Consider the following 14721-nt stretch of genomic DNA (forward strand, 5'->3'; position numbering starts at 1 on the left):
TTTGTCCCTTCAGCCTGACAGAAATAAATGTCAGTCAGCAAACACAAATTTCCAACACGTAGTGTATTTTTTATTTTTCATTGCTGATATAAGAGGATGGAAACTGGCTGATAGCAGGGCACACAAATTAAGATGTCCTGCGAAGATGAGAGTAGAATTTCTGGTTAATCACCTTCTAATGTAAAATATGGCAGATTACTGGATTAAGCACATTTCTATTATAACATATCACACATATCAATCGTAGAGAAATTGGAAAAACTTGCTATTTATTTCCCAAAGATATGGGAGGAGGAGAGGAGAGAATGGATAATTCAGCTGACTGAAATAATCTGTTCCCCATAACATGGGAAGAAGTAAATGTACCTTCAAGTATTTAACTGTGCTTATTCCTCTCTTCATCAACAACAAATACTGTGCATGTGGACATATTTACTCTTTATTTGCAAAAAGTAAAGGAGGGGAAACATATATTTCAGCTGCCTTTTGTTGTCTGCTTTTGAGCCTGTTCAAGGAGCCACCGTTTTCACCAAACTGGATCTCAGAAATGCCTATCATCTTCTTCGAATAAGGGAGGGAGATGAATGGAAAACCGCCTTCAAAACTCCCATAGGTCACTTTAAATACTTGGTGATGCCTTTTTGTTTACCTAATGCTCCTGCTTGTTTCCAGGTCTTGGTTAATGATGTCCTGAGAGATTTTTTGAACATCTTTGTTTTTGTTTACATTGATGATATCCTCATTTTTTCTAAGGACCTGTCTGAGCACAGGATCCACGTCCAACAAGTACTACGGCGCCTCCTAGAGAACAAGCTTTTTGTCAAGGCTGAGAAATGTGAGTTCCATAAGCCTTCAGTCTCTTTCCTGGGTTTCATCCTAGAGGGCGGACAGGTAAGACCCACTGAGGAGAAGATTAAAGCGGTCCAGGATTGGCCCACGCCCAAGACCAGAAAAAAGCTTCAAAGGTTTCTGGGCTTTGCAAATTTATATTGTCGATTCATTCGGAAATACAGGCAATCTGCTCTACCCCTCACTTCTCTCACTTCCACTAAGGTGCCTTTCGTTTGGTCGTCTAAAGGACCTTTTTGCCAACGCTCCTGCACTCGTTCAACCTGATTTCACCAAGCAGTTTGTGGTGGAGGTTGATGCCTTTGATTCAGGTGTTGAAGGCATCCTCTCCCAGATTTCTGACACTGATAACAAGTTACACTCGTGTGCCTTCTTCTCTCGCAGACTTTCCCCAGCAGAGAGAAACTATGATGTTGGAGACCGAGAGCTCTTAGCCATTAAGCTAGCTCTTGAGGAGTGGAGACACTGGCTGGAAGGAGCTGCACACCCTGTTCTGCTATGGACAGACCATAGGAACCTGTCATACATTCAGTCCACCGAGAGACTCAACCCTTGCCAATCCCGCTGGTCTCTGTTTTTCTCCCAGTTTAACCTTTCCATTTCATTTCACCCTGGCTCTCGGAACGTTAAACCGGATGCTCTCTCTAGGCAGTTTGCCCCTGAAGAGTCTGCTGCTCCCATTCTGCCTCCCACCTGCTCAGTTGCTGCAGTTACTTGGGTGATTGAGGACCTTGTCAAGCAGGCCCAGCAGTCTGAGCCTGACCCTGGTACCGGACCCCCCAAAGGAGTTTTTGTACCTTCATCCATTCATGCTCGGGTAATTAACTGGCTCCACACTTCCAAGTTTTCTGCCCATGCAGGTATCAGTCGAACTGTGGCTCTCATTAGTCTACGTTTTTGGTGGCCCTCCTTACTGAAGGACGATAAGAAGTTTGTTTTGGCCTGCCCGATCTGCGCTTGGAACAAGTCTTCTCATCAGCCACCTGCCGGATTGTTTCAGCCCTTGCCCATTCCCAAGAGGCCCTGGTCTCACATTGCAATAGACTTCATCACTGGACTTCCCACCTCTAAAGGTATGACCACCATTCTCACCATTATTGACCGTTTCTCTAAGGCCTGCCATCTAGTTTCACTGAGGAAGCTCCCCACAGCACTTCAAACAGCCCAACTCCTGGTAAAGCACGTTTGCCGCCTTCATGGGTGTTAGGGTTATTGAATGACAATTAATGACAATTATAAAATTAATGTGTGTGCATATGAAACATTGAAGAAATAAGACTTGCCTTCAGCCAGAAGGCATTTACAGGGTCATAAACTTTTATGACCTGCATCCAGTAGGTCATGAAGCAGAGTCACACTGTTTTGTGACTTGCATCCAGCCAGATGGTCATTTCAGGGTCATTTCCCTTTATGACCTGCCTCCGGCCAGTAGGTCATAAAACAGAGTCACACTGTCTTATGACCTGCATCCTGCCAGATAATCATTACAGGGTCTTCTGTTTAAGACCCGCCCTATTATGTTGTAAACAGTTAATAAAAGGCTCTGCTGTGAAGGGAACAGTGAGAAAAGGTGCTGGTTCTGAGCCAGCAGTTCTTCTCCCCTGTGCAGAGGCTGATGTTGCAAATTCCTGTCTGTGTTTGATCATTTCATCCTTTTTAAACTCTTAAACTCACATTTCTCTGGATTTAAACCCAACAATGGGATTCCTCAATACATCCTCTCTGATCGAGGCCCCCAATTCATCTCACAGGTTTGGAAGGGTTTTTGTTCGGCCCTTGGGGCCAAATTCTCACTTGCTTCCGGCTATCATCCCCAGTCAAATGGTCAAGTCGAGCGAATGAACCAGGAGTTTGAGGCCAGCCTCAGATGTCTGTCTGCTTCCAATCCCACCAATTAGAGCCAGTTTCTCCCATCAGTTGAGTATGCCCACAACACCCATGTCTCATCTGCCACAGGACTCTCCCCTTTCGAGGTCTCACTTGGTTATCAGCCTCCCCTTTTTCCAGCTGAGGAGGCTGCCATTGCTGTGCCCTCTGTTCAGCATCACATCCGCCATTGCAGAACCATCTGGAACAGAGCCATGACGGCCCTCGGGAGATCGGCTTAACATAACCGTAGGTGGGCTGACCACAAGAGGAGGGTCGCCCCTACGTTCTCTACCCAGGATATCTCACTCTCTACCCGGGACATCCCATTAAAGGCCATGTCCAAAAAGATGTCTCCACGCTTCATTGGTCCTTATGAGGTGGAGAAGACCATTGGAGCATCCACTGTCCATCTTCGTCTCCCCTCCACTCTCCGGATTCACCCCACCTTTCACGTCTCTCAACTTAAGCCCGTTGTTTCCAGCCCCTTGTGCCCACCCACTGAGCCCCCTGCCAGTTTTGGGTACTCTAGCCAAGCTGAGATTAGCTGAGTCTAACGTGTTTTTTTTGTCTTTGCCTTTCGGCAGGAAGCCATCCTGCAAGCTGGATGTTTGGCCTTCTTGTTTTGAGTTTCATACTGAGCAGGGGATAACCTCCACATGTTCCGTTAAAGTTCTCCCGGAATTCCAAGTGACAGTCCGCTCCATTGCTCCTCAGGACCCAACCAAGTCAAAACCTGTCCACCCTCCAACGAGCCCCTTACCTCTGGATAAACCCAAACTGACTGGATTCTGGGAAGAACGTTTTCTCCACTAACGTGAGTCACATTTTCTCTTTGTCCAAGTCATCCTCCAAAGTTCCCACGACCCTGAACTAAACCCTGATACTTCCCTCTCACTTCCAGTCCCGGTTCACCAGTACACTGAGTTTCCTGAATCCAAACCCCGTTTATCTTCTCAATAAACCTGTTAAACTTTTACCCTGGTTCGCTGAGTGGTTTACTGCATGTGGGTCAGATCTCTTAAGAACATCATGACAGAATTTCTTCCCATGTTATGGAGGGGAAACAGATTATTCGGTAAGCTGAAATAATCTGTTCCCCTCTTTTAAGTTTGGTAAATAAAGAGTAAATATGACCAAATGCACAGGATTTTTTGGTGGTGGTGAGGGGAATAAGCAGAGTTAGAGACTTGCAGGTGAATGAATTTCTTCCCACATTATGGAGGAGGAACAGTTTATAAGAGCAACTCTTTCGATTTTCTCTAAAATTGATATGTGTGATATGTTATCCCAGAAATGTCCTTAATAGAAGGCGATTAACCAGAAATTCTACTCTCATCTTTGCAGGACATCTTAATTTGTGTGCCCTACTATCAGCCAGTTTCCATCCTCTTATATCAGCAATGAAAAATTAAAAATACACTACATGTTGGAAATCTGTTTGGTGACTGACATTTCTGTCAGACTGAAGGGTCAAAAGTTGGAGAAATACCGATTCTCTTGGCGTTTAAAAAAAACACACAAAACAGCGTAAGAAGACCACTTTGTATTTATTTTACAAATTTATAAAAAGAGCAACCGATAAATTTGTATGTTACAAAGTTGACATGATTATATGAGCTGTTTTTACCAAAAAATGGTCAGGGAGACTCCCGCTCTTGTGTGAAGTTCTGTTTCCCTGTAAAAATCTATTCCCCCTGTGTCGGGAGCACGCATTGCAGTCAGAGAGGCGGACTATTGGCAGTGTTGCCAAAGTTCACTGCATTGTCGTTACACAAAGCCTTAATTTTCGGAATATAACCACTACATGCTCTTAGCTGTTATTTTGAATTCATTCCCATGCCTATTTTCATGTAAAAACGTTTTCCATCGACATCCATCGCTAACTAAATGTTTTGTGCTCTACAGGTACTAATAGGAACAGTTCACCTCCATGTACAACTGAGAAGATGCGCAGTGGTTAAAATGGCTGCGCACAATGTGATCTTTTTGCTTCAATACAGGTTCGAATCCGGCTGAGGCAGTTCGACTTTTTTCCCTTTATATTCCTATGGGCGTAGGTTTGCATAGGGACATGTCCCTACCTAATTTTGGACCGACCTACCTGTCCCTACCAATAATTGGATGTGAACAAAGTTATTATAATTTACTACACAGCAGTAGTTGTTGCAGCAGTGGCTTCTTTTCCTCTCTCAGCTCCTCTGCCTGGTAGCTGCAGCTGCCTGGTCTTTCATGTCCCTTTCCCATAGCAGCTGCACTGTTTAACTTCACTCTCTGATTTTTCTGCCTTAAGTTCATTCTTCTCTCTCTCCGATTATTTGTTTTCTAGTCTGTATGTATGCACTCATGCTTGGAGCGCAAAAAATAGAATACAGCGGTTACCAAAATTAATATTAGGCTACGAAACTAGTCCCAATTAAAAAACAAAATATTATTTATGCTAAAAAAGGTGAAAGCTTCTGATTGCAGGAGAGAATTTGGAATTGTGGAACTTGAGAAATGAAAGTAACCAACATTAGGATTTCTTTTCTAAAACTAAATATTCTTAGTCAGACAGGAGTTCTGAAAACTGCTGTTAAAATGAGCAAAGACTGTAAGCTATCAACATTTCTGATTCCCTTTACCAATATTGCTTTGCTATTAATGTTTTCTGTTTTTTGACGGCAGTTCAGGTATAAATGACAGCTGTTATTTATTTTGTAGAACATAACAACACAAGAAGGATGCTAAAGATCTGCTATTTTTTGTTTTCCACATTAAAATAGTTTTATTTAATTGACTTCTACTTCTAAGATAAAGACAAACAGAGGAACTCTATTTACACTGATTCTATTTTTCTAGATTTCCACACGGTCCATAAGTAAATAAGTACAAACATTAATGTCTGGTAAATGATGCTTGAACCTGGCTGTTTATTTTGGATACTATTACATTACAGATAAGATAGTGTTATGTTGTCTTTTATAATTGTTAAAAGTGATTTTATATTTGAATAAACTTAGGCTCATTCTTAGTGTTGTGCTTTGTAGATGATGTCACTAAAAAAGAAAATAGACATAAGGAGCTATTTAAGCAGTCAGACAGTAAGCAAGATAGGATGATGATGATAAAAAGTTTTGTTCCATTTAATCCTTTACTATTAAAAACCTTCTCGTATAATAGAAACATTATATGATTGTAGGAAACCCAGATACAATGATGCGGGGCAGCCTCAGTGTGAAGCAGCTGCCCTTCAGTGCTGTATGATGGAAGAAATGTGTTTTGAATGTTATCATAAAATTAGGGCAGCAACTAATGATTATTTTGCAAAGTGATTAATCTGTCGAAGCCAAAGGTTCCTTAAAGTAGACTTTTTACGAAATGAATCCAGGTGAAACAGAAACATTTCCTCTTAAGGAGTTCTGGATGGAGAATATTGACAGACACACTTTTTTTTGTCTTAAATGCAAAATGTTTACATATTATTTTACAATCTTGGTATAATTCCTGCTCTAAGTGGGTTGCTCTGTCGGCTAAAGTGGCCCTCTACACCAGTTAACAATTAATCATTTACTAAATCAGTTGACAATTATTTAAATAATCAATTAATATGATAAATTGTTTCAGCCCTAGATAAAATACATGAAATGGGCTACACAGAGTAACTGCAGCCTTTATGTAAAACTTGTATAGTGAAATTCTCAGTGTCAGTTCCTCTTATAGTTTCAGTGCTCATGTAAATAGAATACATTTATTTACCGTCCTTTCAATGTATTATTTTGCATAATACAGAGAGAACATATTAGATAAAAAAAACGAGACTGGGTTTTACCTCTGTTTACCTCCGTTGGAGTTATTATGATTTCTGTTGTTTTTATTATTTTATTCATTTATATATTTTATATTGCTCTCAATCATTTGTTTTTCTATAAGTTACTCTCATTATTGGAAATAGTGTATGAAGGTCATATGAAAGTCAAATGTTTTGCAAGAATGATTTCCTCTTTTTCATTTGAGAAGCAGAGAAGTGAAAAGTCACGTATAAAGCGTATACTGAAACCAGGCAAGTTTCCTATCTTCAAAGTTAATGCTATGTCTAAGAGACCGCGTAATCGAAACTAACACCTGCTGTTTTAATGTGTTGACTGCTCAATAAAAAGCCTGGCGCATGTTGAGCCAAGCGGAGATGCAGAGGTTGACTGTTTAACTCTGTACTCCCTTTTGCAAAGCATTTCAGGAAAAATCTTACACTGTCTTTGTTACCATTTTTTAAAGTTTAAGGTTGGGGAAACTTAACAACCCTAACAACCTCTGCACAATTTATATCTTCAAAAGAAAACACAGGATACATCCACATATAACAGGCATATTTAGACTATATTTGGTTAAATAGGCACTGGTAAATTTAAATGCAAACCTTTTCAAAGTGGAAAAAAGTCATAATTCCACATTTGTCAGAGCCAGTGATGCTTTAAACATTGATAAACAGCATCTAGTGTGTGCAGTGCTTACAAGATTTGTATTAATCTAGGAAGAAATTCTGCTGTTCTCTTTAAACAAAATAAGCCCTGATGCTCACATTAAGCATAAAAAAGATCATGCATATTTTTGCAAAGGACCAATGAAACTGAAGACCAATAGTGTCCTTACCAAATCAGAAATCAAACCTATGCCTTTGATATTCTCTCTTGTCTCTAACCAAGAATATAATCCATATATGTAGCCTTCTTCACTGTTGTTTTTGACCCATCGCCATTCATTCTTTCATGTAAAAACTTTTTACATTGTGCTAATAAAATGACAATAAAGGGGCTACTTGTCTTCCAGAATCCAGTTCTCTCTTGAAAAAGAAACACACCTTGGACCTGGTTGCTGCTCTGCAATTAGCCAACTCGTTATATGGCGCCATCTGCAGACTGAAAGTATTGTAGACTGAAAGAACATTCATGTGATGTGGTTAATATATATATATATATATATATATATATATATATATATATATATATATATATATATATATATATATATATTATCATATATATATATGATAATATATAGCACCATGGTGAACATAAAAAAAATATCATATATATGTAGGAGACAGAGAACATGAGCTATGGGGATCGAACCTCCACTGGCTCAACTAAGCAAGTTTTTTTCTCATTGCTCTACTAACACTTTTAATCAGAAATCTTCCTGTTCATTTAATTGTAACAGCAGTTGCTCCGTGGCTGTAGAAAGCATTAGGAGCTTGGGAAAAGGTTAGTGATATGCAGGAAACATACAGAAAACAAGTCAGACAGACACATTTTCTGGAAGACAAGTGGCCCCTTTATTGTCATTTTATTAGCACAATGTAAAATAAAATTACATGACAGAATGCATGGCGATAGATCAAAACAGTGAAGTAGGCTACATTTATGATTATATTCTCAGAAAAAAAATACTAAACGGGCTTGGTTAGAGACAAGAGAGACTATAAAGGGGAAAGTCCGACTGCCTCAGCCTGATTCGAACCTGTAATGAACCTGATGGAGAGGAGAAATCTGCTTCCATGTTTGTTGAAGTACCAATAGTTTTTTATCTAATCTTTTAAATAAACTGTGTTAGTTTTTTGAAATACAGTGGAGGAAATAAGTATTTGACCCCTTGCTGAGTTTGCAGGTTTGCTGTTACTATATTTTAATTTGACAAAACGGATCTTCTCGCGTTCTTTTCCCTGTTTAGTGCGATTGCAATAACGGATCTTGACCTGGCCGGACCGGAGCAGAGCCTGAACATTTAGAGGATGTTTGGCTTAACCTGCTGCTGTGAAGCAGGATTTTCCACCATGAACAGAATCAACAATAAATATGGATCCAGGCTCAAAATGAGCACCTTGATATGTGCTTTAGAATGGCTTTGTCTCCATTCGAACCCAGGTTTAAAGCCTTGCAGGGCAGCATAAAGCCCACTGATCTCATTAAGACATAAAAAAGAAAGGAAAAAATAAAACGGTCAGTTCAGGTGTTTTATAAAATATGGGAAACAGGAAATTCTATATACCAAAGTGAAAGATTGTTGTTCTCTACTTAAAAAAGCAATTTAGATTTTTAAATGGAAAAATTTTCTTTTTTATATATATATTTTTTTATTTAAAAATTCAATGTATAATGTGGATGCATAAACACCTAATTTTATTTCAGTGTTAAACTCTGTTTAAAGTAACAGATCATTAAAAATGTCTCCGGACCTTTACTGGTTGATGATTTTCTTTATTCGTACCCCACTGATTTTTAATTGGTTACCCCTGGTTTAATGTTTATAAATATTTATTTCACATCATATGCCATCCAATATAGATCATTGGCGCCATCCACATCTAGTGAAAACTAGTGTAATTTGATGAGTCATATAACGCAAACACTCATTGGTTAGCTAAAGAAAATAATCAGAAGCAAGCAGGTGTTCTACAAACTGTAAACGTGAATTGTCTATGCCATGCTACAATGTAGGATTCAGAAAAAGATGTTGAAATGTCTGAAAGGTCGGACACAGGCGAGAGCGTATCGGGAGACGGAGACCAACAAGCCCTCCCTCATCGTTGGCCCTATCTCAAAGAATTTTTTCAAATAATCGTAAAATTGAACTTTCAATTCATATAGTGGCATCTGGCTGTTTTTTTAAAGGTTACTTTCTTCTTTTATACTTTAAGTAGTTTTTGGAGCACATACTTTTTCACTTTTACTTGAGTAAAGAGGTCAAGTTGATACTTTAACTTTTACCAGAGTGTTTTTAAACTGCAGTATCTATACTTCTACTTAAGTAACAAATGTTTGTTCTTCTGACACCACTGTTTAAATTAAAATAGCATCCCCTTAAATTAGCATCTGCTTCACAGCAAAAAATATAATCATTCTGTTTTTATTTTTTTACACTACCTTGTCTTTCAGTTGGTCAAATAACAAATTGATTCTATAAGTTAATGCTGATCCATTTGCCTGAATTATTAAATTAAAATATTATTATTTGCATCTTTATATTAATTCCCACCTGACCTAATTGTGATGGAGTGTCCACATTGAAATGTTGTAATAGAAGATTTATAAACCTGTAAATTAGTTTAATATTTGTTATATAATAACTATCATTCATGTAATTTAAAATAACATGTTTGTTTTTTAGGACCAAATGAAATCTGTATTTTCCTGCTGGGAAAAACTGGTATTGGGAAGAGCAGCCTGGGAAATACCATCCTGGGAGACAGTCTGTTTAAAGAAAAAACATCTCCTACATCTGCAACAGATATGGGCCAAGAAGAAAGAAAATACATCAATGGGGTACCTATCAAAGTGATCGACACTCCTGGCTTCTTCGACAACACCATGAATGAAGAAACACTAAAGCGTGAGATAATACACAGTGTCAAACTGTGTGCACCCAAGATTGATGCCTTTCTTATCGTGCTGAGAGTGGGTCGATTCTCAAAACAGGAGAGGGAAATCATCAAGCAAATAGAGCAGTGTTTCTCAGAGGAGGCTCTGAAACATGCTGTGGTTGTGTTTACGCATGGAGACCAACTGAAAGATGGAGAGACAATTGAGGATTTTGTTAAAAAGGATTCTTATCTGAAAAAGCTAGTAGAGAGGTGTGGCGGCAGATGCCACGTTGTTGATAACAAATACTGGAAAGAAAAGCAGGAAGGTTACAGGAGTAACAAGTTTCAGGTGGAGCAGCTTCTCAACACAATAACAACAATGACAGTCAGCCAGGGCTCCTACACCAATATGCTTCTTGAGTTAGTGGGGGAAGAAAAGAAAAAGGGGGACTTGGAGAAAATTTTGATGATCTCAGGTGGAGTCACAGTGGGAGTATTGCTGGGAGCATTTTTTGGTGCTATTGTGCTTACACAATTTGTACACTCTGGATTTACTTCAGCAGCAGTAGGAGCAGTGGGTGGAGCAGCATTTGGAGGTATAACAGGAGGAGCTGTAGCTTCCACATGTGTAACACCAGAGGAAGCTGTGCTGAAAGCAGCTGAGCAAATGATTAAGATAGGAAGTAATTTACTAAGGTTGAATGTTCACAAATGAAAGACACAACTGAGATCTAGAGTCAAGATCCAGAGTACTGTAAATATTTTATCATTTTTATGTTTTAGTCATTTTTCTTCAGCTGAAGAACAAATTTTAAACCAAAAAAACCTTTAGAGAAATACAGTAATATCAAATAATTCTCATTTTATTCTTTTTGAGGTGTTTGAATTTTTGCATGAGTTTGATACCATGAGGTTGTTTGTCCAAGTTATTAATTAGCAGTGGAGAAGAGTGTTTTCAGAACATGATGTTAATTAAATCTTAAATGTCTTACCTCTGATGTGATGTGGGGTAAATAAAATTATTGAGCTTTTTTCTGTTTGCTTAAACTGACTAGTTTTAAGACCCTCGCAGCTTTTGCATAAGTTCACGATAGATAGAAAGCTTTGTCTAAGTCAGAACAGGACTGAGCACTTGAGCTGTGGCTGTTATGATTTTCTTGCTCTTGTCTTTGCAAATACCAAATAAAGTGCAGACTAAATGATTACCACTGTTCTCCCTTTATTCAACTGATGTAGCATAGGGGAATAATGTTTTACTACAACAGGGTGCCGAAGTCTTAGATACACTTTCATAATAGATTACTGTAACAATATATCACCGGACTTTTATGTAGTTTATAATTTTCATCAAAATAAAATGGAAAATCCTTTTTAACTACATTTTTTATGTTCATCTTAGCCCAACTGATCGTCTGATATCATGTTACACAACACAAAGAGAAAAAATAGTTTCCTGTTAAACAGTCATAAATAAACGCATACCGTTTCCACTGTACTTGCAGATAGCTTTTCATTTTCATATTGCTATAATCCAGTGAATGGTCTAAAGATGTAATCTAGTGTATTCTATGTCCTATGTTAGGCCATAAACCATGATGAAGTTTTGGACATTGAGAACCAATGTCCATCTTTTATTTAACATGTTCACTGGAGAAGAGGAGGCAGCTTTGCTCATAAAACTGCTGTGAGAACTCTCTTGAAGAGGCTCACATTTGTTACAGTGGTTCGATTGAGCTGCAATATCATTGTTAAATAAATAGATGTGTGGCATATTCTAACACACTGAACAGGAAACTGCCATTCCCTCATTTTTCCATTCTGGGCCCTGGTATCAAAAATGATCCTTTATGTTCTTCTAAAACACCGGTTCTGTGTGGATACACAGTTTGAATAACCCAATATTTTTGCAGTAACACCTAATTTTGTCTCTATGTAGAACGGACCTGAAAGAACAGAGGTGTCAATGTTAAGAGTTTATTTACAAAGAACAGATAGATAGTGTGTTAATGCAATCCTCATATGCTCAAGTCTTCTCATCTATCAGTTCAAACTTTAGCTCATATGTAGCTTTCACCTTCAGCCTTGTCTTAGGCATACCGTAGTTCCTTTTGGTGGGAAGACATACCCAGTCTCAGACTGGTAATCTGTGTTACCGGGCATTTGCCCGTTGGGCCGGTCCTAATTACAGCGTGCGAGGGCCGGCCCTCGTTAAATCATACTGGCCCCATCAAAGTCATTTCCCTCTGGGATTATTAAAGTATCTGATTCTGATTTCCTCTCCCTCTCCAGCCGAAGCATCTGACAATAAGTAACCAATGAGTTAAAAAAAGTAATACAATGTTAACTACCTAAATGATGCATGCAGTAGACATGTTCACAAGTCATTTTTTGCATGTCCAAGTCAAGTCACATGTCTAAAGTAGGCCTTTTGCAATAATAAATTAATCGCACAATAAATTCTAATCACATGATTAATTAAAATAAGTTCAATAATTTGCGTGCTTTCCTGTTTCTCCTTGTGTTTTCATCTCCTTCACTGAGACGGTATAGCTTAAAGTTCACTATGATATCCATGGAATGATCATTATCTTGAACTGGTAAGTGAAAAATACAATTAAAAAAAGCACATGCAAATTTTTTTTTTTCAGACATAATTTGCATCTTTATTTTTTTCTTTCAAAAACAACTATTTTCTTACAGTATTTAACTGACATTTGTGGTTACAACTTTTTCTTGTTTTAGCAGTAAATGTCTGCTCTTTTATTTTTAAGTGAAAATGAGGGCTGTGAAGAAAACCAATCACAATCCTGCCCTTTTATATATATAAATATATATGAGGTTAGCAACTACAAGAAATAAAGAAAAACTCTAAATGAATAGCAGGACAATAACAGTTCTTTCATTAAAGAAACATTGCAGCAATAACTTTTTGTAACTTAATGCCCTGGAACAGACAGAACCTAATTAAATGTCTAGGTGTCTTTCAGCGAACCAACACAGGTAAAATGTTTCGAAAACTGATGGTGCGACTTGGCCAGTGGTGTTTAAAGAAATACTTAAAGTATAAAAGTATAAAGTAATCTAAAAAAAAACCAGCCAGAATTGAAAGACCCACGGTATTCCTCTTCTTTGCCCAAACATCATCTGGGACTCTGTCTGCTTCCAACAACCTGTACCCTTACACCCCATTTCTATCATATCCTTGTTTTCATCTGGGTTCCTTCCTCCTTCGGTCTCCATTCCAGCATCAGGCCCCAAGGAAGATGTACCTATTGTAATTCATCTGCTCAAGCATGACATCATAGTTCTCTATGGCTACATCTTTAGCAAGGACATGAGCACAGACGTCAATCTTCCTCATGTCAATTAAAATCCCTATTGTCTCCTGTGAGTCTTTCCATGTTGAAATGGCTGAAGGTATCACTGATGTAAAAGGGGTGTGACAGTGTGGGGTCCTGTCACTCTTACTGATCATGTGGCATATTACCTTTCGCCAACTACAGTAGGCGCCTGATATTCACCTGGGATTCTGGGGATCGAATCCCACTCCTGCTGTGTTGGCGTGTGCTTTGCTACAAGGGCCTATGTCTGAATTGTGATTATTAATCTAAATCAATTTTCACATTCATCATGGATCTGTGACATTGAAAGAATGTCTGTTATAAATAAAGGCTCATGATTATACTGTAGAAAAATAAATTTCTGATACATTTTCATTGGTTCACAAAATTTTAGAGCAACTTTTTTTTTCATTTGTGCAGAATTATTGTTTTTTTAAAGAAGCTGTTTGGTTTAAATCCAGAGAAATGTGAGTTTAAAAGATTAAGAGGACGAAATGATCAAACACAGACAGGGATTTGTAACCTCAGCCTCTGCAGTAGGGGATTAGAACTGCTGGCTCACAACCAGCACTCTTTCTCTCAGATCCCTTCACAGCAAAGCCTTTTATTAACAGTTTACAACATAATAGGGCGGGTCTTAAACAGAGAACCCAGTAATCATTATCTGGCAGGATGCAGGTCATAGGACAGTGTGAAATGACCATCTGGCTGGATGGAAGTCACACAACCGTGTGACTCTGCCTCATGACCTACTGGATGCAGGTCATAAAAGTTTATGACCCTCCTGATTGAATCACAGGACAGAAATGTAGCATCTTATTTCTTTCAATGTTTCATATGCCCACACAATAACTTTATAATTATCACTCTAACAGAAGCGTTCTAGCATTTCGTTTTCACCTGTACAAGAGCACTTTGATCAGATTTCTCCAAATAAGGTGAACCCATATAAGGTGATAGAAAACAGTGGGTGGAGTTTCACTGAAGCAGACCTGTAAACTTTCACATAAAACACAGGACATGAGCAGATCTATAAAGATAGCAGTAACAGAAAATAAAATGAAAACAAACTAACCTTCAACAACTTAAATGATGCTTTGAGAAAGTCAATCCTTTAGCAAAGCCTCATTTAGCTATCATTAGACATATGTATGTTAATGCAGTCTTGCAGTCCACATTCTTTCCAGATCAAATCCAATCACTTCTATGCCATTCAGTTTTTGCAGCTTAATTTTAATTCACAAACATAAACGGATCATATACTATGTCATAGATGTACATAAATGCCACCTCAAGTGGTCCTTGAATTGAAAGGCAGTTGGTCCTGGA

The sequence above is a fragment of the Cyprinodon tularosa genome, unplaced genomic scaffold (genome assembly GCF_016077235.1).
Source record: "Cyprinodon tularosa strain WSP-4 unplaced genomic scaffold, ASM1607723v1 ctg482, whole genome shotgun sequence".
In the NCBI taxonomy this organism is placed as follows: Eukaryota; Metazoa; Chordata; class Actinopteri; order Cyprinodontiformes; family Cyprinodontidae; genus Cyprinodon; species Cyprinodon tularosa.